The sequence below is a fragment of the Hyla sarda genome, chromosome 3 (genome assembly GCF_029499605.1).
Source record: "Hyla sarda isolate aHylSar1 chromosome 3, aHylSar1.hap1, whole genome shotgun sequence".
Taxonomy (NCBI): Eukaryota; Metazoa; Chordata; class Amphibia; order Anura; family Hylidae; genus Hyla; species Hyla sarda.
Window position 1 is genome coordinate 136,753,206 of NC_079191.1, and position 23,429 is coordinate 136,776,634.

The window sequence follows — 23,429 nt, forward strand, 5'->3', positions numbered from 1 at the left end:
TGCAGGTGGTGACCACAGACCACTTCTCAGTTCCTATGCTTCCTGGCTGATGTTTTGGTTACTTTTGAAAGCTAAATGACCTCCAGGAGGCCACCAATGTGCATGTGTCCACACAAATGGTCAGAAGCAGACTCCATGAGCGTAGTCTGAGGGCTAACATCCACAGGTGGGGGTTGTGCTTACAGCTCAGCACCGTGCAGGACATTTGGCATTTGGCAGAGAACACCAAGATTTGCAAATTTGCCACTGGCACCCTTTGCTCTTCACAGATGAAAGTAAGTTCACACTGGGCACATGTGACAGACGTGACAGAGTCTGGAGATGCCGTGGAGAATGTTCTGCTGCCTGCAACATCCTCCAGCAAGACCGGTTTGGCGGTGGGTCAGTAATGGTGTGGGGTGGCATTTCTTTGGGGGGCTGCATAGCCCTTCATGTGCTTGCCAGAGGTATTCTGACTGCAATAAGATACAGAGATGAGATCCTCAGACCCCTTGTGAGACCATATTCTGGTGCAGTTGGCCCTGGGTTCCTCCTAATGCAAGACAATGCTAGACCTCATGTGGCTGGAGTGTGTCAGCAGTTCCTGCAAGAGGAAGACATTGATACTATGGACTGGCCAGCCCGTTCCCCAGACCTGAATCCGTTAAAGCATATCTGGGACATCATGTCTCGTTCCATCCACCAACGCCACGTTGCTCCACAGACTGTCCAGGAGTTGGCGGATGCTTTAGTCCAGGTCTGGGAGGACATCCCTCAGGAGACCATCCGCCACCTCATCAGGATCATTCCCAGGCATTGTAGGGAGGTCATATAGGCACATGGAGGCCACACACACTACTGAGCCTCATTTTGGCTTGTTTTAAGGACATTACATCAAAGTTGGATCAGCCTGCAGTGTGGTTTTCCACTTAGATTTCGAGTGTGACTCCATATCCAGACCTCCATGGGTAAATACATTTGATTTCCACTGATAATTTTTGTGTGATTTTGTTGTCAACACATTCAACTATGTAAAGACGAAAGTATTTCATACATTAGTTCATTCATTCAGATCTAGGATGTGTTATATTAGTGTTCCCTTTATTATTTTGAGCAGTGTATAAAGCTATGATTTAAAGGGGTACTCCGGTGGAAATTTTTTTTTTTTTTTTATCAACTGGTGCCAGAAAGTTAAACGGATTTGTAAATTTTCTTCTATTAAAAAATCTTAATCCTTCCAGTACTTATTAGTTGTTGAATACTACAGAGGAAATTATTTTCTATTTGGAACACAGTGCTCTCTGCTGACATCATGACCACAGTGCTCTCTGCTGACATTCAGCAGCTAATAAGTACTGGAAGGATTAAGATTTTTTAATAGAAGTAATTTACAAATCTGTTTAACTTTCTGGCACCAGTTGATTTAAAAAAAAGTTTTCCACAGGAGTACCCCTTTAAAGATAGGGTCTAAACAATGCAATATAATCGCATTGGGGCTATCAGAATGTTTCCAGTGATACACTGTTTATCTAATTTAGACTCTGAAATTGATGACCCTTTACTAAAGGTAATATAATTAAGTAATAAGGGGGAGATTTATCAAAACCTGTCCAGAGGAAAAGTTGCTGAGTTGCCCATAGCAACCAATCAGATCGCTTCTTTCATTTTAAAAAAGGCCTCTGAAAATTGGAAGAAGCTATATGATTCAACTCAGCCACTTTTCCTCTGGACAGGTTTTGATAAATCTTCTCCTATATCCTTAAATTATGATATTGAATGATACATTATTCCATCTCTTTACAAACTTAAGTTTAAAAAAGGAATAATGATGGTGGCACAGCTATATTATATGAAGTATGTTCACTCTCATCTCAACTTAAAATGGCCAGTATTTGTGGTAGAAGAAAGGACTGTTAAGTATTTATGCAAAATTCTTAAAGAGGTATTCCTACTAACAACAAATGATATATCACTAGGACCATGTGCCGGACTCCTTTCCTTAGGAAACTGCATTGTCAGCATATAGAGACATAGGAGAATTGATTGACCAAAGTGTCATGAAAAGTAAAGGAAATGAACCTTCAATAACATAATAGAATTTCCATTTTGTTCTTTGTCTTGTGGCCTCTATTGCCTTCCTCCCACACTATATGGAGCACAGATGCCACCTCTCTCTCCATTTAACACCTTCCCACTATGGATTTTCAGGAAAGAGTAATGTGGGGGGCACAAGTCTCCTGCACTATAGCTAGCCAACTAATATAAATAATCTATTCTCTGGGTAGGCAATAAATATTATCAGTAGAAAACTTTTTGAAGTTCTACCTCACTCAAAATGTATACACCAAAGAAAATTAAGTTAATTAAAGCCTCAGAAAATATCATGATCATAAAAACTTACTTTATGAATGTACATTAAAATCTAATCATAGTGCGCACAATAAAGCAGATAATGAAAGTTACCAAATTCAACACAGAGGGTGAACAGTATCTATTAACAATTATGACTGATTAGGCTCAATGGGGGAAGATTTATCATTAAGTTTACCCCTTTTTCTTTTTGCAATAAAGTTTGCGCAGTGACTTTCATTGCATCTTTTTGTGCGGCAAAAAGCAAGTACTTTATTTTTTTGTGTATTGTGGAATGCCTTTTACAGTGGATACTAATTTATCGTGTGCATTTTTTGTTTGTTTAGACAGAGTCTATGCCATGATGGGAGTAGTTGTGGTACTGCAGCGCTGAGAGACGGCACTTGCACATCCCCCCACCCTCCCGGCTGCAGGACTATTTTGGGACAGTTAGGACTATTACACCCATCATGGACAGAATCTGCCCATGACGGGAGTTATAGTCCAGGGGCTGAGGGTCAGATCACACCAGGCCATTCTCCAGAGACCCGCTGCGGTCCACATTTATTAACTGTAATAGCTGACAGCACATGCGGCTCCACTGCGCTTTCCGGCGGGGAATACTGTATTCGCTGTCACAATTCATAATCCCCGCCGCCGAGAGACGGGAGCTCTGATTGGTCTATTCACCAATCAGAGCTCCTGTCTCCCGGCAACAGGGATTAGGAATTACGATATTATGCATATTACGCATGTGCATTGGAGCCGGCTTGTACAGATAATAAATGTGGATCACAGCTGGTCTCAGGAGAATGACCTGCCCCTCAAACCCTGTACTATAACTTCCATCAAGAACAGAGTCTGTCCCATGATGGGAGTAGTTGTAGTACGGCAGCGCTGAGGGATGGCACTTGCACATCCCCAGCCTGTAGGACTTTTATGACTACTACACCCATCATGGACATACTCCATCCATGATGGGAGTTTTAGTCTAGGGGCTGAGGTGCAGATCGCAGCAGGTCATTCTCCAGTTACCCGCTGTGCTTCGCATTTATTAAGTTAACAAGATTGGCGGCACATACAGCTCCACTGTGCTCCCTGCAGGCTCCAGGCTATTCACCAATCAGAGCTCCAGTCTCCCGATGGCGGGGATTATGAATTATGACAGCGTATACAGTATACCCCATCTAGAGACGGTGGGGAGTAGCTGCACGTGCCACCAGCTTGTTAACTTAATAAATGCGGATTGCAGAAAGTTCTGGAGAATGACCTGCTATGATCTGCACCTCAGCCCCTGGACTATAACTCCCATCATGGATGGAGTTTGTCCATGATGGGAGTAGTAGTCCTAAAAGTCCTGCAGCCGCGGGATGTGCAAGTACCATCCCTCAACACTGCAGTACTACAACTACTCCCATCATGGGACAGACACTGTCCCATGATCGGAGTAGTAGTCCAAGGGCAGAGGGACAGATTGAAAGGGGGTCTCACTCCTGAGACCCCCTGTGACCGTTACTGCTCCACCCCCTAGTGATGACGTCATTAGGGGCGGAGCTACAGAGTCCAGGTCTGACTGTTCTCATTATGCATTTTGCATAATGGGAACAGAGCCTTTCTGGCAGTGTGTTCCCAAACAGGGAGACTCCAGCTGTTGCTTAACTACAGCCCCCTCATGATGGAAATTGTAATTTAGCAACAATTGGAGGCTCCCTGTTTAGGAACATGCTGCATTATGTGCGCTCTCCCCAGGGGAGAACACAAAAAATTTACTAACCCATATTTCTTGTTTTTCTTTTCTTGTCATTTCAGATACGTGAATACAGAGGACTACGTAAGATTCGGTGGACTGCGACAATGACCAGCGTTTTTTTTTCAATTTCAATAAAATGGTTAACGAGGGCTGTGGAGGAGTGTTTTTTTTATATTTTTTTTTCAATGTGTCCTGTTTATTATAAATGAATTTTCAGGCTTAGTAGTGGAAGCTGTCTTATATACAGAATCCATTAATAAGCAGGGGCCTAGCGTTAGCCCCAAAATCAGCTAGTGCTAACCTTCAATTATTACCCGGTACCAACCGCCACAGGGGTGCCGGGAAGAGCCAGTACCAACAGGCCCAGAGCATCAAAAATGGCGCTCCTGGGCCTAAGTGGTAACAGGCTGCCATTATTTAGGCTGTGGAGGGTCAGTAACAATGGTCCTCGCGTACCCTTGTAACATCAGGCTGTTGCTGCTTGGTTGGTATCTAAAAAAAATGAAAAAATGTTTGTAGTTCCCCCCATTTTTTCAGTATCAGCCAGATACCAAGCTGCGACAGCCTGACATTACCAGGGTGAGTGAGGACCATTGTTACTGGCCCTCCCCAGCCTAAATAACACCAGCCTGTAACCACCTAGGCCCAGGAGCACCATTTTTGAGGCTCCGAGTCTGTTGGTACCAGCTCTTCCAGGAATCCCTGTGGCGGTGGGTACCAAGGTAATAAATGGGGGTTAGCGCTAACTGATTTTGGGGCTAATGCTAAGCCCAGGCTTAGTAATGTATTCTGTCCACAAGACGGCTTCCACTACTAAGCCTGAAAATTCAATTATAAAAAACACAACACATTGAAAAAAAATAATGAAAACACTCCCCCACAGCCCTCGTTAACCCTTTTATTGACACAAAATAATGCTGTTCATCGTACTGACGTAGTCCTCTGCATTCACATGTCTAAAATGAGAAGAAGAAAAAAAAAGATTAGTGCATTTTAGGTGCTCTCCCCTGGGTTGTTCCTAAACAGGGAGCCTCCAATTGTTGATGTCTGCCTACCGTATCCTGTATATACAGTCATCTATAGACCCCTGTATATACAGAATAGTGCACAACGACTTGACCCAGAATTGCTCAGCAGCAGCGTGGGTTAACTCTTTCCTTGCTGGGCTTCTGTTTAGTATAAATGGGTACACTATGCACAGCTATATACTCTACAGCCGGAGAAGGTAAGTAGTGATGCTCTGCACCCTGTATATGCTATACATCCCTCCTCACCTCCTTACACTACAAAAATGTGCCAGAGGTACAAAAATGTCTGTTTCCACACACCAGCAAAAATGCAGGAAAAAACGCAAGAAAAACGGACAAAACACAGGAAAAAGCTGTGACCGTTTTCTGGCGTTTTTGCTGGTGGACGAAAAACCTCAAAGCAATAGAAAACAATCCCTGTGTCTACTTTTCCTGTGAGGTGCAGCCCAGGAGTACAAATAGAACTGTGCGGAGATTTTGAACTTTGCACAAAATAAATCATGTGCCTCGCACAAGTATGATACATTTAATGCAATTGCACCAAATTTAGACCAACCAAAATAATCTATGAAAAACTTCTACCTACACCAACATTGATAAATTTCCACCAATATATACAATAAACGTGTCCCCATATAGAAAATACATAATAAAAAATGATATATACACTCTATCTACGGTATAATAAATACACTGGATGACTATTAATCCTGCATGTTCATGCAAGTCACTACAGACTGCTATGAAAAAGTGACATAAAATGTGTGCATAAAATAACTACATAATATGAATTTGTTCTAAATATAACATATTACTACACATGTCATAGCGGCCAACCAACAAATGGGCATTAAGTAAATCAGAAAGAAGAACCAATGTCTCTGTGTATTACAAATTACCAAAGTCACAACATATAACCACAGAGACAGTAATTATGCAAAAAAAGTGTATAGCCTTTATTAGAGTGATTATTAAAAACACATAAAATGGAACAGGTACAGAAAGATAAAAATAGGCGGCTCAAAAAAGTGGTATGAAGCTGAGTAACAATATGAATAACAATTAATTGGACAGATACCTAAATGGATATATACAAAAACCTGCTGCAGAGTCATATAAAAATGACCAATATATAGACAGGTCTACCCACAGAGCTGTACACCAATATAAATATGTAAGCTAATCACTAGTGTTGCTCGCGAATATTCGCAATTCGAATATTATTCGCGAATATCGCATATTCGCGAATTCGCGAATTTCGCGAATATAGCGCTATATATTCGTAATTACGAATATTCCTTTTTTTTTTTTTTTTTTTTTTTTTTTTCACAGTACACATCACAGTGATCATCCCTCTCTGCTTCCAGCTTGTGTGGTGTAAAGAAGGCTGTAATACTACTGTGTGAGACTGGCGTGCTAAAATTCGCATATGCTAAAATTCGCATATGCGAAGGTTCGCATATGCTAATTTTCGCATATACGAATTTTCACGTATGTTAATCTTGCATATGCTAATATTCACATATGTTAATTTTCGCATACGCGAATATTCGCACATGCGAAAATAAAACGAGAATATAACGAATATGCGAATATACGCGAATATAAGACGAATATTCGTCCATATATTCGCGAATATTCGCGAATTCGAATATGGCCTATGCCGCTCAACACTACTAATCACATGACTAAGGGGTTACCCATATGAAAATGCAAATCCACATAACAGATGAGGTGCAGTGTTACCAATACAATAAATGGGGTACTATCTTGTAGGGCACATAACTACTGCCAGTGTATTGGCAGGTATCAGCGACCACAAACAATAGCCCACAATACAGGTAGGTATAACACCGCACAACATCCACGTGAAAAGACAGGAAAACCCTTACCACTGAAACCGCCACCCCAACGCCGTTTCGCATAGAGCTTCTTCAGGGAATAAGACCAAGGCATATAAGCGGAAGAGACCTACAGATATAAAAGTGCTAAGTGCATTACAAGAAAATAATAAAAGATATAAACTGCGCTACAAATAAGAAATAAGTGAATACCCACTACAAAAAAATATATACACAGCAAGTCAAAAAGTTTTTTTTTTTTTTTATCAAAATGGGAGACAAAATAGTGAAGCAACCCTCATGAAGCAGAAATAAAGTGTTAGTCTGCTTTTTTTGCACAAAATCTGTCATTTTTACATTTTGGTGTTGCTAGGCCATTTTTTAAAGTGAAGTTCACAAACTTATTATCTGCACAAATTTTGCCGCAACTGGCACGAATAAAAAGCAAATCTACACCGCCTCCTTACCAGGTCTAAAAAAGATTACTACTCCCGTCTACTTGCAAAAAAATAAAAATCATCAGCCGGAGAGAAAGAGAGAGAAAGAGAGAATATGGTAGAGAATAAGAATGTGTAAAGACATAAAATGTTAAGAATTAAAAAAAAAATGTGCAAATGAAAAGTAAAGCAGTTGTCCATAGGAAACAATCAGATATATTTTTTTAGGTACAAAAAAACCAAAAAAACTTAAGAAACAATAAGATTGTTAGCAATGGCCAACAAAGTGATGATAACAAAATAAAAAAAGTGAAAAGAAAACCAAAAAATGGATATATATATATATATATATATATATATATATATATATATATATATATATATCCAACAAGAGACGCAGCACTCCAAAGATCAGCAAACATGAATTTATTCCATCACATCAAGTCAGCAAGCAACATTTCTGCTCTCTATGGAGCTATTTTCAAGCTTAGGTAACAGTAAGTGCAAAAATATTTATGATGAGTATCACAATATCCATAGTGACAATAGTAAAGCAGTGTAGTACAAGTGCATTAAAACTATTAAAATGCTTGAAAACATACAGATCCCTATTAATTATATTAATCAACCACAAAATATAACAACTGTGTATAAAGAATTACCATGTTTACATAATATACAAGGATGAAGACGCTTACCGGCTCTGCATACATGTAATGGTGCCCGCGGTGTGTGAAAATCACACCACTCATGCGCTAGACAGTTTCCATATCGGTGCATCACTTGGCATCGGTAGTAACCCAGGAGATGGACAGCCAGATCCGGAGCGAGTGGTCACGTGACTGCGGTCACATGATGAGTTATGTGATGGGCTGCGTGACGCACCGATATGGAAACTGTCTAGCGCATGCTTGGTGTGATTTTCACACACTGCGGGCACCATTACATGTATGCAGAGCCGGTAAGCCTTTTCATCCTTGTATATTATGTAAACATTATGTAAACATTCTTTATACACAGTTGTTATATATTGTGGTAAATTAATATGGATCTGTATGTTTTCAAGCATTTTTATAGTTTTACCATTGTCACTATAAATGGATATTGCGACATTCATATGAATGTTTTGAAAATGTTGGTTTACATTGATATATGCCCTTTCTGAAATGATTGTTTACACTTAATGAGCACCTGATTTTGTATTGTGTAATGAGCACTGAGATGGGTATTTAAACCCCCTAACATTGTGTGTTACCTACCATATTTTTCGCTCCATAAGACACACCTGTCCATAAGACGGACCTAGGTTTTAGTGGAGGAGAACAAGAAATAAAAAATATTCTGAACCAAACCCCCCTTGTGGCCAGCAGGACCCCCCTTGTGGCCAGCAGGACACCCCTTGTAAACAGCAGGACCCCTTGTGGCCAGCAGGACCCCCTTGTAGCCAGCAGAACCCCCCTTGTGGCCAGCAGGACCCCCCTTGTAGCCAGCAGAACCCCCCTTGTGGCCAGCAGGACCCCCTTGTAGCCAGCAGGACCGCCCTTGTGGCCAGCAAAACCCCCTTGTGGCCAGCAGGACCCTCCTTGTGGCCAGCAGGACCACCCTTGTGGCTAGCAGGACCCCCTTGTGGCAAGCAGGACACCCCTAGTAGTTGCTTACCAGTATATCACTGCCGCTGCCCTGTTCTGCCGTCCACATAATGGAGTCTATGGAGGAGCATGTGACACACATGCCCCTCCCCTGCGCCCAGCGTAACGTTACGCTGGGCACAGGGGAGTCACATGCTCCTCCATAAGACTCCATTATGTGGACAGGAGAACGGGACAGCGGCAGTAAAGGGGATGGAAGAACGGGGCAGCGGCGTGAATCAGAGGCAGCGGGGCAGCGGAGCACTACAGACCCAGGAGCAGGTAAGCTTAGCAGCATCCCCTCTGTAGCGTTCCCTGCACTTCATTCGCACACTCATTCGCACATAGTGTTGCTCGCGAATATTCGCAATTCGAATATTATTCGCGAATATCGCATATTCGCGAATTCGCAAATTTCGCGAATATAGCGCTATATATTCGTAATTACGAATATTCGTTTTTTTTTTGTTTTTTTTCTTCACAGTACACATCACAGTGATCACCCCTCTCTGCCTCCAGCTTGTGTGGTGTAAAGAAGGCTGTAATACTACTGTGTGAGACTGGCGTGCGAAATTTCGCATATGCGAAAATTAGCATATGCTAATTTTCGCATATGCGAATTTCCACCTATGCTAATTTTCGTGTGCGCGTATTTTCGCATATGCGAAAATAAAACGAGAATATAACGAATATGCGAATATCCGCGAATATATGACGAATATTCGTCCGTATATTCGCGAATATTCGCGAATTCGAATATGGCCTATGCCGCTCAACACTATTCGCACACACATTCTCTCCATAAGACGCACTTTTTCTCCCTCAAAAGTGGGACGGTAAAATAGCGAAAAATACGGTAAGCTTGAAAATGGATCCATAGAGAGCAGAAACATTGCTTGTTGACCTGACATGATGGAATAAATTCATGTTTGCTTTCCTTTGGAGTGCTGCGTCTCTTGTTTGAAATATCTTGGAGGAACCCTGATCTGTTTTTTTTGTACGCTGGCACCCACCACATTCCAACTTATTGGATAGTGCTGCATATTTGGTTATATATATATATATATATATATATATATATATATATATATATATATATATATATATATATATATATATAAAACTCAACGTGTGTGTGTATGTATGTATGTATGTGTGTATGTTCCACAAAAACTTCCAAACGGCTAAAGATATTAACATGAAACTTGGCACACATGTTACTTATATGTCAACTACAAATATAGGATAGGTGATTTAAGCCTTACTCACCCCCATTTGCCAGGGGCGGGGTTCATGTTTAAAGTCCTATACAAGTCTATGGGAAATATATGTTACTGCATAACTTCCAAACGGCTGGAGATATTTCGATAATACTTGGTCACATGTTACTTATATGTCCACTTAATATATAGGATAATTCATTTAACCCTTAACTACCCCCATTTGTGAGGGTTGGGGTTTTGTTTAACATCCCATGCAAATCAATGGGAAATGTATGTTCCCACATAACTTCTGTACGGCTGGAGATATTTCAATACCTGGTACACATCTTATAGGTCAGAATATGAGGACGGGATGGGAGGTCGAGATAGGAGGACGAGATGGTCGGGATAGGAGGTCAAAATAGGAGGTCGGGATAGGAGGATGAGATAGGAGGACGGGATAGGAGGATGGGATAGGAGGTCGGGATAGGAGGATGGGATAGGTGGTTGGGATAGGAGGTCCGGATAGGAGGACGGTATAGGAGGACGGGATAGGCGGACGGGATAGGAGGTCGGGATAGGAGGTCGGGATAGGAGGACGAGAAAGGAGGACGGGAGAAAGGAGGTCAGCATAGGAGGACCGGATAGGATGTCGGGATAGGAGGTCGGTATAGGAGGACGAGATAGGAGGACGGGATAGGACGGGATAGGAGGTCGGGATATGAGGACGAGAAAGGAGGACGGGATAGGAGGTCGGCATAGGGAGACGGGATAGGAGGTCGGGATAGGAGGACGGGATGAACTGGATGAGAATGGGATAGGAGGTCGGGATAGGAAGTCGGGATATGAGGACGAGAAAGGAGGATGGGATAGGAGGACGGGATAGGAGGTCGGGATAGGAGGTCGGGATAGGATGTCGGGATAGGAGGACGGGATAGGAGGTAGGGATAGGAGGACGGGATGGTCGGGATAGGAGGTCAAGATAGGAGGTCGAGATAGGAGGATGAGATAGGAGGACGGGATAGGAGCACTGAATGAGGACGGGATAGGAGGTCGAGATATGAGGATGAGAAAGGAGGATGGGATAGGAGGACGGAATAGGAGGTTGGGATAGGAGGTCGGGATAGGAGGTCGGGATAGGAGGTCGGGATAGGAGGTCGGGATAGGAGGACGGGATAGGAGGACGGGATAGGAGGTCGGGATAGGAGGTTGGGGTATGAGGACGGGATATGGGTTTGGGATATGACAACAATATATGAGGACGGGATATGAAGTCAAAAGCTTTGACCCGGGCAACGCCGGGTATTCAGCTAAAATATATATATATATATATATATATATATATATATATATATATATATATACAGCAACAGGAGAATACAGCAGCACACTGCTAGCACAAAGATATAGATGAAGCATGAGTATATAGATAGAACATAAAAAGCTATACAGCTGTAGTGCAATAAATGAAAATATAAAACTATGAAATTATGAGGTACTTAGCTTGCAAATTTGGCGCCAAATAGCGCGGACCGTCCCACCACGGTAAGGTGATCTAATTCTGGGACGGACCCTACACTATGAATATGCCTCTGTGAGAACAGTACAGCAGGCATTGCAAGGTCTGAAACATCCAAGGCACCTTATATACACCTAATAGAGGTGGGTGGGGTGCAAGAGCCAACATGGAGGTAGCCACTCCCCCGTATATATATATATATATATATATATATATATATATATATATATATATTTTTTTTTTTTTTTATCTTTTCAACTAAAACCTCAGTCTCTCAAACAATAATTTTTCTTTTTCCTGGCCTGCGGCAAGGTAAACCACTATTCAAATGTAAGATTCTCTTAGCAGACCTTCTTTTAGACATTAATTTGACCTTAAAATTAAAACTAAAACAAATAAAGCCAAACAGACAAATAATCTCCTCAGAAGCAGGGTAGATGTGATCTGAAAGCGGCGGTAAAAATGATCTGGGTGCAGATCTGCGTGAAATTTATCGTGGACACTGCGACAATATGATACATTTGGAGCAGCACCGCCAAAATAAAAACATCTAGACAAACAACAAAAATGATCTATTATTGAGAAATAACCCCCATAGTCACTTTTTCATAGCAGTCAGTAGTGACTTGCATGAACATGCAGGCTGAATAGTCATTTAGTGTATTTATTATAGAGTATATATGTCATTTTTCTATATGGGTATATATCGCATTATACGTTTATTGTATACATTGAGCCTAATCAGTCATAATTGTTAATAGATACTGTTCACCCTCTGCATTGCATTTGGCAACTGTCATTATCTTCTTTATTGTGCACACTCTGATTATATTTTAATGTATATTAATAAAGTAAATTTTTATGATCATGATTTTTTCTGAGGCTTTATTGAACTTAATTTTCTTTGGTGTATAATGGTTAATAAGTTCGCCTTTCACAGGTTATATTGGACTATGTTTGATACCCCAGAATTAGTGTCATGATGGTTACAGTATCACATATCCCTAGGACTTTTATACTCACTCAAAATTTGATGCCGTTTTATAAATTTTTTCAAGCCAATTTTGTGGTATCTTTTTTTTTTTTTTTTTTTACTTTTTAACATGTATTTTCTGGCATTTTAAAGTCATATAGAACATTCTAAAAAAAATAAAAAAAACATCAGGAAAAAAGGCAATATCTAAAACATACTGCATAATAAAGAAAGGTTTAATAAAATAAAAATAAAAAAACAATATTTTTAGTGCAATTTATATTTCAACAAAGTAAGCAAAGAGGAAAGCAGATGGCACTCTGTACTAGGCCTACATGTAACTGTGTCATGGAGGCAGTGCCTGATTCAGCTGGCACTTCTTGTATCCTTTACAATTTATTTTTCACTACTGACTCTTGACACAGAATGCCAAGAAAAATGGCACAAAGTGTTTTTTTTTTCTAAACTTACCAACCTTAGGCTAGTTTCAGAGGAGAATAATTCAAACTCATGTTTGTTTCAAATTTGGTAATAATAAAAATCAACAAAATGCCTCCAAACAAAAGCTACATATCCTTATAGGAGCCATTACTGAGTGCATACTGTATTCTAAAGACTGTAACATTAACAGTCTTTACGGTATTTATGTCACACAAAAGTCGGTATTTCCCATACAGGCTTCAATGTAACTTTTTGTTTTACTATACAATGACACTATACATTTCATATACAGTATGTTCCTCAGTGATTTAACCCATTGAATTCAACTTTTCTATAGCATTTCCAACAAAACGGCTGGCAGTCACAAGTTCTGTTATAATTTCCACAAACAATCAGAACATTGCTGCCATAGAAGTTTTACATAAAGAAACATCCATGCAAGCAATTTGAAATAAAATACTTTATGTCAGAAAATCTATTATTATTTTCTTACATAAAACAAACAATTGCCCATGTAGAAATGATTGATCCAGGCCTGGAAATAATACGGAACTGCCGGGCGCAATCATTGGGTTATTTCAATTTGCTGACTCGGCTGCTGTTTTTCAATCTTAATTCTGGTTCCTAATAAATCAAATCCCAATAGGTTGATTAAAAAGAGCTTTTGTGTTGCAATGCTTTGCATTTTCTACTATCCACAGGAAGATATTTTCATTTGTAGTTTTATTTCAGAATGACAATCAAAACCAAATTCTGCTTACATCTGAGCTTCTAAAACATTTTTTTGGGGCATAACAGTTGGCTGATTGAGAAATTAATGCATTCATTTTTCATAATGTTGCCTCCTAGTGGGTCCTTTATTTGAAGGTTATGAGTAGAGATGGTAGAATAGATTTTCCTGCTTTGAAATTCGCAGTGATTCAGAGTGATAAATTCACAGTGAATAGGAGTGATTCAAGGAGTCTTGATCAACCAATAAATATTTTTACTGCAGGCATGGATATTGACATCAAAGGGTGTATGTGGAAGAATTGTTTACTGGAACCCCTTTCTTCAAAGGGAAATAAAGTAATTCATACAATTTACATGTCAGTTACAAATATGTTTAACAGACAGTTAACATACACACAGGACATTGGCTATATGCAAGACACACATTAGACACATAACACAAATACTCGTTCAATCATTGCATACTGTAGACCTGCTGTACACACATCACTTGCAAATAAAGTTACATACATTACACACTTCACTTTTACACATACCACTTACATTACTCTCCTACATTATTCCCCTTACATTACTCTCCTAATGCCACTGCTGCTTTTTTGCATAGATCGGCAATCATCAATATGAGCAACCAACCACCCCACCGTATTTTAATAGCATTAGTAATATCAGTATATTTGCGTACATTCCTTAAAGGAGACAAAATAATCTAGAGGGCAATAGACCACAAACCTGTACACCAAATCAACTTTGTCAATTTGGCCAGGAATTAAAATCTGTATATGCAATTGAACATACATACAGTTACATAAAGTCATGAACAAAAGTTTTAAGACTGGCAGAAATGTTGGCTTTCCCAAAAATTCCAGAAATAGCATAAAAATAACACAATTTAACCTCGATTTTGGAAAATCACATTAACATTTCAATGCAGTATGGGAGACAAAAAGAAGACCCTTGGAGAGGCGCTGCAGGTATCCAGAGAATGGATAAAAATCAAACCCGACATGCAGGTGGTGCAAAACACTGGGAGGATTCTATTAAAAGATAACATAATAAAACAGATGACACGTTTCGGGGGTGCCACCCCATTCTTCAGATCAGTATGATCAAATCTGAAGAAGGAGGTGGGACCCCCGAAATGCATCATCTGTTTTATTATTTTATCTTTTAATCCTCCCAGTGTTTTGCATTACCTGCATCTCTGGTTAGATGGCAAAGATATTCCTTTCCCCCTAGATAGTGGCTGCTCACCTGGAGTAAGTGGAAAACTTGCATATCAACCCAAACTAGTGGGTTACAAAAAAAGATACCGCTGCTGTGCCGAGGTCCCAGGAGGAGGAGAACCAGTCCTGAACAGTACAATGCAATATGGGAGACAAAAAGGAGACCCTTGGAGAGGCACTGAGAGTATCCAGAGAATGGAAAAAAACATGCCAGAGATGCAGATAATGAAAAACATTGGAAGGAATAAAAGATAAAATAATAAAATAGATGATGCATTTCAGGGGTGCCATCTTCTTCTTCAAATTAGATCATACTGATCTGAAGAAGGGGGTGGCACCCCTGAAATGTGTTATCTGTTTTATTATGTTATATTTTAATAGAAGCCTCCCAGTGTTTTGCACTACCTGCATGTCGGGTTTTTTTTTTTTTTTTTCATTCTCTGGATACTCGCAGCGCCTCTCCAAGGGTCTTCTTTTTGTCTCCCATACTGCATTGTACTGTTCAGGAATGGTTCTCCTCCTCCTGGGACCCCTGGCACATCAGCGGTATCTTTTTTTGTAACCCACTAGTTTGGGTTTATATGCATGTTTTCCACTTGCTCCAGGTGAGGAGCCACTACCTAGGGGGAATGGAATACCTCTGCCATCACGATAATACATGAGGCGCCTTGGCATAGGTCTCCTTTTATTCTATTTGTACAGACATTAATATTTCGACAGTCTGAAAGACTAAGTGTGAACACAGCCTTAGGAAGGGTTATCAGACAATCTGCAATAAATTGCAGTTATTCCATGCCATGATAAATCTGATCAATCACAAAAATTCTATTTCCTCTGAATTGAAGTCCTGTCACAAAAAGACCTTCTAGCATAATTTTAGTGATCATCAGAAGAAAGCGTTAACTGGGAAAAGGCAGCTGGTACCACTCATTTTATTTTTATTGAATTACTGTATAAGAGCAGTCTGATTCATTTAAAAGGGCGGTTGTACTTGAAATCATTGTCTCCTTCTGTTACCTCCACAGTCACAGTCATGTTCAGGAGATGATGGCTGTGCATAAAAAGGGATTTACAGGCTAGCACATTGATGCTTGTAAGGTTTCCCCTAAATCAACTATTTATCAGATAATCGAGAACTTCAAGAAAAGAGGTTGAATTACTGTAAAGCCTTCTTCACATCAATTAAACCTGTCTTCTTAAAGTCCTTCATATATTTATAGGATAAAAAAAAAATATGTTGGGTCTAATAGTCCTGTCACCTATAAGGCAATACAACAAAGAATATGTTGCCTAGGCCACCCACTGGGGAAATTCAACACCAACAACAAAAAGCGTCAGCAACAAGAATGTATGAAACATTACAAAAGTTTATTTATTGAGAATCATATAAAAAATGCATCATAACAATTAAAAAGCACAGTGTACACAGCTGGAAGAGAAGGCAGAAACATACAGGCTCAAAGTGAGGGGTATTTGGATGAAAAGAACACTGACAAACGATGCATACACAAGGGACTCACATGAAGAGATGCAAACTATGCAGTGAAGCTCAATAAACAGAGTACAAATGCAACAACGGTCAGAAAGAATGACAAGTGTATATTACCACAACCGAGCCATGTAGTTACCTGCACCTAACCCAACGCACGTTTCACGCCAATGCGCTTCGTCAGGGGGCACGAAAATCAGGGGGCACGAAAATCAAAATAATACAACATCGACAGAATGTCGAGTCTAATGCCCTACTATATATATCACACAAACCCGGGGCCTAAGCCCAGAGCACAAATCCCTATAGGGTGAACCCCCCAAAATAAAATATAACTTTTATTGTATTATCATATAAAATGATGACAAGTGATTAAAACCCCAAATTTCACAATTCCAGATAAGTAATGAATTCTGGGATTAACCCAGTAGTTTCCTGTCTTATGGGTCTGCAGTACCCAAACAAATGGAATCTGTGAAATAGATTAAAATCTGAAATTTGCTTCCTCTACTAGTTTCGGCGCACCTGCGCCGTCCTCAGGAGGAATATGCGGCAAACACCCGTCCACGTGTCTCACTCTGTCTTTTATATCCTAGGTTAATTACCTCATCACTCCCCGACACTCTAACGGGCCAATCCCTGATTCTTTTCCTTATATCCAATGGGTGCTTTCCACCTCACTTTCCTGTGTGGAAAATGGCCAACCAGGTTGATGTTTACCTGTTCGTATCTGATGACGTAAACTAATATCATCACGATGCGCCATTGTTATGATGTCCTGATCATGTGTGTAGTCACATGATCGGTTGATCGCTTGTCCTGTTGCCGCGCATGCGCCCGGACTTAACCCCTTAAGGACCGGAGGTTTTTCCGTTTTTGCATTTTCGTTTTTTGCTCCTTGCCTTTAAAAAATCATAACTCTTTCAAATTTACACCTAAAAATCCATATGATGGCTTATTTTTTGCGCCACCAATTCTACTTTGTAATGACGTCAGTCATTTTGCCCAAAAATCTATGGTGAAGCGGGAAAAAAAATCATTGTGCGACAAAATTGAAAAAAAAACGCTGTTTTGTAACTTTTGGGGGCTTCCGTTTCTACGTAGTACATTTTTCGGTAAAAATGACACCTGATATGTATTCTGTAGGTCCATACGATTAAAATGATACCCTACTTATATAGGTTTGATTTTGTCGGACTTTTGGAAAAAATCATAACTACATGCAGGAAAATTAATACGTTTAAAATTGTCATCTTCTGACCCCTATAACCTTTTTATTTTTCCGTGTATGGGGCGGTATGAGGGCTCATTTTTTGCGCCGTGATCTGAAGTTTTTAACGGTACCATTTTTGCATTGATAGGACTTATTGATCACTTTTTATTCATTTTTAAATGATATAAAAAGTGACCAAAAATGCACTATTTTGGACTTTGGAATTTTTTTGCGCGCACGCCATTGACCGAGCGGTTTAATTAATGATATATTTTTATAATTCGGACATTTCCGCACGCGGTGATACCACATATGTTTATTTTTATTTTTATTTACACTGTGTTTTTTTTTTATTGGAAAAGGGGGGTGATTCAAACTTTTAATAGGGGAGGAGTTAAATGATCTTTATTCACTTTTTTTTTTCACTTTTTTTTTGCAGTGTTATAGGTCCCATAGGGACCTATAACACTGCACACACTGATCTTCTATGTTGATCACTGGTTTCTCATAAGAAACCAGTGATCAACGATTCTGCCGCATGACTGCTCATGCCTGGATCTCAGGCACTGAGCAGTCATTCGGCGATCGGACAGCGAGGAGGCAGGAAGGGGCCCTCCCGCTGTCCTGTCAGCTGTTCGGGATGCCGCGATTAGCCGCGGCTATCCCGAACAGCCCGACTGAGCTAGCCGGGAACTTTCACTTTCACTTTTAGCCGCGCGGCTCAGCTTTGAGCGCGCGGCTAAAGGGTTAATAGCGCGCGGCGCCGCGATCGGCGCTGCGCGCTATTAGAGGCGGGTCCCGGCTTCACTATGACGCCGGGCCCGCCATGATATGACGCGGGGTTACTGTGTAACCACGCGTTATATCAGAAGAGCAGGACCAATGACGTACCGGTACGTCATTGGTCCTTAAGGGGTTAAACATCGCCTCCTATTTGGTGCGCAGGCGCGGGGACTTAGAAAATATTCCACTCGCTTCCAGTGTGTAACTCAATGACAGATGCGGCGCATGCGCTAGGACTTAGAAATCTGCAGTCCATTCATTTTCTATGTATGTTACTGTTCCGGAGCATAGATATACAGTTACTCTGACTCATATGTATCAAATTTTCCCGGAGGATATTTGTCCCATAGGATAAGACCACCATATGGTCAACTGGTGTTTTCAGTCACTAACTGCATTGAATATTCCTATATATAGTTAATTACATAATCAATAGGTTATGATCCTTTAGTTAGTTAACGACATCATGCGATCTTAAAGATGATGGGATGACCAGACATAAACATAAACATAAAGGTAAGTATTATCTATGTTGTTCAATCGAATTTTAGTGCTGGGGTGCTAAAATTAGTGCTAAAATTCGATTGAACAACATAGATAATACTTACCTTTATGTTTATGTTTATGTATGGTCATCCCATCATCTTTAAGATCCCATGATGTCGTTAACTAACTATAGGATCATAACCTATTGATTATGTAATTAACTATATATAGAAATATTCAATGCAGTTAGTGACTGAAAACACCAGTTGACCATATGGTGGTCTTATCCTATGGGACAAATATCCTCCGGGAAAATTTGATACATATGAGTCAGAGTAACTGTATATCTATGCTCCGGAACAGTAACATACATAGAAAATGAATGGACTGCAGATTTCTAAGTCCTAGCGCATGCGCCGCATCTGTCATTGAGTTACACACTGGAAGCGAGCGGAATATTTTCTAAGTCCCCGCGCCTGCGCACCAAATAGGAGGCGATGTTTAAGTCCGGGCGCATGCGCGGCAACAGGACAAGCGATCAACCGATCATGTGACTACACACATGATCAGGACATCATAACAATGGCGCATCGTGATGATATTAGTTTACGTCATCAGATACGAACAGGTAAACATCAACCTGGTTGGCCATTTTCCACACAGGAAAGTGAGGTGGAAAGCACCCATTGGATATAAGGAAAAGAATCAGGGATTGGCCCGGTAGAGTGTCGGGGAGTGATGAGGTAATTAACCTAGGATATAAAAGACAGAGTGAGACACGTGGACGGGTGTTTGCCGCATATTCCTCCTGAGGACGGCGCAGGTGCGCCGAAACTAGTAGAGGAGGCAAATTTCAGATTTTAATCTATTTCACAGATTCCATTTGTTTGGGTACTGCAGACCCATAAGACAGGAAACTACTGGGTTAATCCCAGAATTCATTACTTATCTGGAATTGTGAAATTTGGGGTTTTAATCACTTGTCATCATTTTATATGATTATACAATAAAAGTAATATTTTATTTTGGGGGGTTCACCCTATAGGGATTTGTGCTCTGGGCTTAGGCCCCGGGTTTGTGTGATATATATTAGTGGGATCCCTAACCCACCCAGGGGTTCTTCTTGTGGTTAATGCCCTACCAACTACCTAATTTGTTATTTGGCTGAAAAATGAAAATACAGGATGAAGTTTTTAGATGAATGACTGATTTTCCCTACAACATAATGTGCAGTACCTTTTTTTTTTTAGAGCAACAATGACTGGCACTTGCATCTTTATTGAGATGTACGGATGAAATGCTCTCATTATTCTTAGCTTCCTCACTTCAATTAGTGAGCAACAGACTCTCTTACTGTCCCTATTTGTACATGAATAATTAAAATTATGAGGCAGCTGGAGTCATTGAGGTACTGTCAAGATAAAAGAGTTGTACTATGAGGAACTCCAGTATTAATGAAAATAAAATAAAAATAGTTACTGGTAAATGTCAAGGCAAGTTGAAGAGGCTAAACTGGTTCCGTGTTCAAACTGTAGCCATAATTTGTAGTACAAGGCGTGCATTAGTTCTGCAGTTCTACTGGGAGACGACTACGAAGAATATATTGAAGAAGATGTTAAATACTTTCTGAGCAATTTTTTGTAGCCTTAGTATGTGACTCTCCTACTTATGACATATTATAAATTGTTTACTTTCAATCACTTATTATAAATATTTGTATTACTGTATTTTTCGCCGTATAAGACGCACTTTTTCTTGGGGGGGGGGGAAGTTGGTGAATCTTATATGGCAAATACACATAAAAATCTGTCCTATCGCGGCGGTCCCTGCGGCCGGAACCCGCGGCTAATACAAGACATCACCGATCGCGGTGATGCCCTGTATTAACCCTTCAGACGCGGCGATCAAAGCTGACCGCTGCATCTGAAGCGAAAATGACACAAACTCAGCTGCTCATTTGGGCTGTTCGGGACCGCCGCGGTGAAATCGCGGCATCCCAAACAGCTTACAGGACACCGGGTGTGACCTTTCCTGCCTCTTCGGTGTCTGCTCCGTGCCGGGATCCTCTGCATGGCCAGCGCTCTCCTTCATCATCATCACGTCGTCACGCACGAGTCCCGTTATCCAATAGGAGCGGCGTGCGTGGCAGCGTGCGTAGCGACGTGATGGCGGCGACGGAGATCAAGGATACCGGGCAGCAGAGACGTTCTAGAGTGACGGGGACACCACGGGGACGCGGTGACAGTGATGGAGGGCAACATCCAGGGCAACGGCGACGGGTTAGGAGCGGCAGTGACACGTGAGTATTACCTCCTATACCAGTCGTCTTCAACCTGCGGACCTCCAGATGTTGCAAAACTACAACTCCTTGCATGCCCAGACAGCCAACGGCTGTCCGGGCATGCTGGGTGTTGTAGTTTTGCAACATCTGGAGGTCCACAGGTTGAAGGTTTAGAATCTTTTTTTTTCTAGATTTTCATTCTTTAAAATTGGGTGCGTTTTACATGCTGGAGTATCTTATATGGCGAAAATATGTCTTTAGAATTTTATCTATTAAAAGCCCATATTCTCAGGTTTAAAGGTAAGCTAAGTAAATATGTCAGTTCAGTGGAGTCCTTTGTTATACTGTTTTATTCCCCAGGAAAAGAAAGTAATTGTTATGGGAATTGATATTATATATATCTATGGGTGTTAAAAGATAAAGTATACCTGTAATTTACATAAAAATAAAAAATTAAAACATTTTGATATGTCAAAAGTTTTTATCAGTCAGGGTCTGAGTGTTCAGATCCCATCTAATGATCGCTATAAATTGTCCCCCATGGGGACATAAAAGATGTAGAATAAATAGTAAAAAGTTTTTTAAAAAAAGTCCCTCAGTAATAATTTCCATTGCCTCTTTTTCCCATCTTACCGAAATTTTTTTTTAAAAGAAAACCCTAATAAATATATTTGGTATACTCGAGTGCATAAATGTCCGAAAAATCTAAATATAATCTTAATGATCCTGTATGTTAAACAGCAGAAACATTAAAAAGAGGCCCCAAATTGCTGCATTTTGGTCACATTACAAAAAGTGATTAAAAAGTCCCATATACGCAAAATTGTATTATAGCCCCGTATCTGGAAAAATAAGAAAGTTATAGATGGTCAAAATAAATCAATTTAATTTTTTTTTAAGCAGTACAATAATATAAAAACATATAAACATGAGTAATTTTTTCTTATCGTATTGACCCACAGAATAAAGAGAACATATAATTTGTACCATAAAGTGTACAGCGTGAAATCAAACCCTCCAAAATTTGCAAGATTGCACAAAGAAAAACAGAGCAATTTTTTCCAAAAACAGCACCACACCAGTCCTCAGGTTGTGTGAGGTATTATAGATTAGTACCGTTGACATTAATGGAGCCAGTACTGGTGTGGTGCTCTTTTTGGAAGAAATCAGCTCTGTTTTTTTATACCTGGATAGCCCTTTTAAGCCTTATTTTGCATTCACATCACGTTTAGGGCATACTGCAGCCAGATTTGAAAATCAGCTGCTGCAGTATCCCAGTCGAACCTGTGCTGTACCCCATTCAAGTCAATGGCTCGATGGAGTCAGCTAATGACTCCAATTGGGTTACTTTTGGACTGTATCTGTTTCTGGACTTAAAACTGCAGTAGTCCTCGACTTTTTTGAGTAAAAATAAAATAAATAAATACGGTATTAAAATTACCCGACTGGACTCACACAGCACGGGTCTGTCTGGAATACATTAGCAGCCATTTTCCAAGTTCTCCTTCTGGATCCAGTTGTCATATGCCCCAAACGTGATGTGAATACAGTCGTAGGGCACGTTCACACAGGCAGATTACTTGCGGAATTTCAGCAGCGGATTTTCTGCAGATATTTTGCTACCATTGACTTCAATGGGTCAGTAGAAAATCCACAATAGAGGCAGATTTGCAGATTTTCCTTCGGACCCATTAAAGTCAATGGGGGGGGGGGGGGATATTCAAAGACTTGTTTATTAGGGCTTTTTTTTTCAAAGAGTGTTAACTGCGCTCATTTTCAGAAGTATGTTTGTTCTTTTGAAAATTTGGAGCAAATAGCAAAATAGAAAATCATTTAACAGCAGGTATACGTGGTATTAGCTGCAACACTTTGAGCGCCAGAAAGGGGTGTTAAACCTTTGAAAATAGGATGTTAATAGCACAACAGTCCTAACCATGCCCCTTTAAAAAATTGGCTAGCAGGGCGCTACATTAGGAGCTAATTATCTGAATATATGGTGCTAATAATGTGCGCCACATTTTAAGCAAATGTGGCACAACCAAAGCAAAAAAAAAAAAGTGGTGCTAAATTCT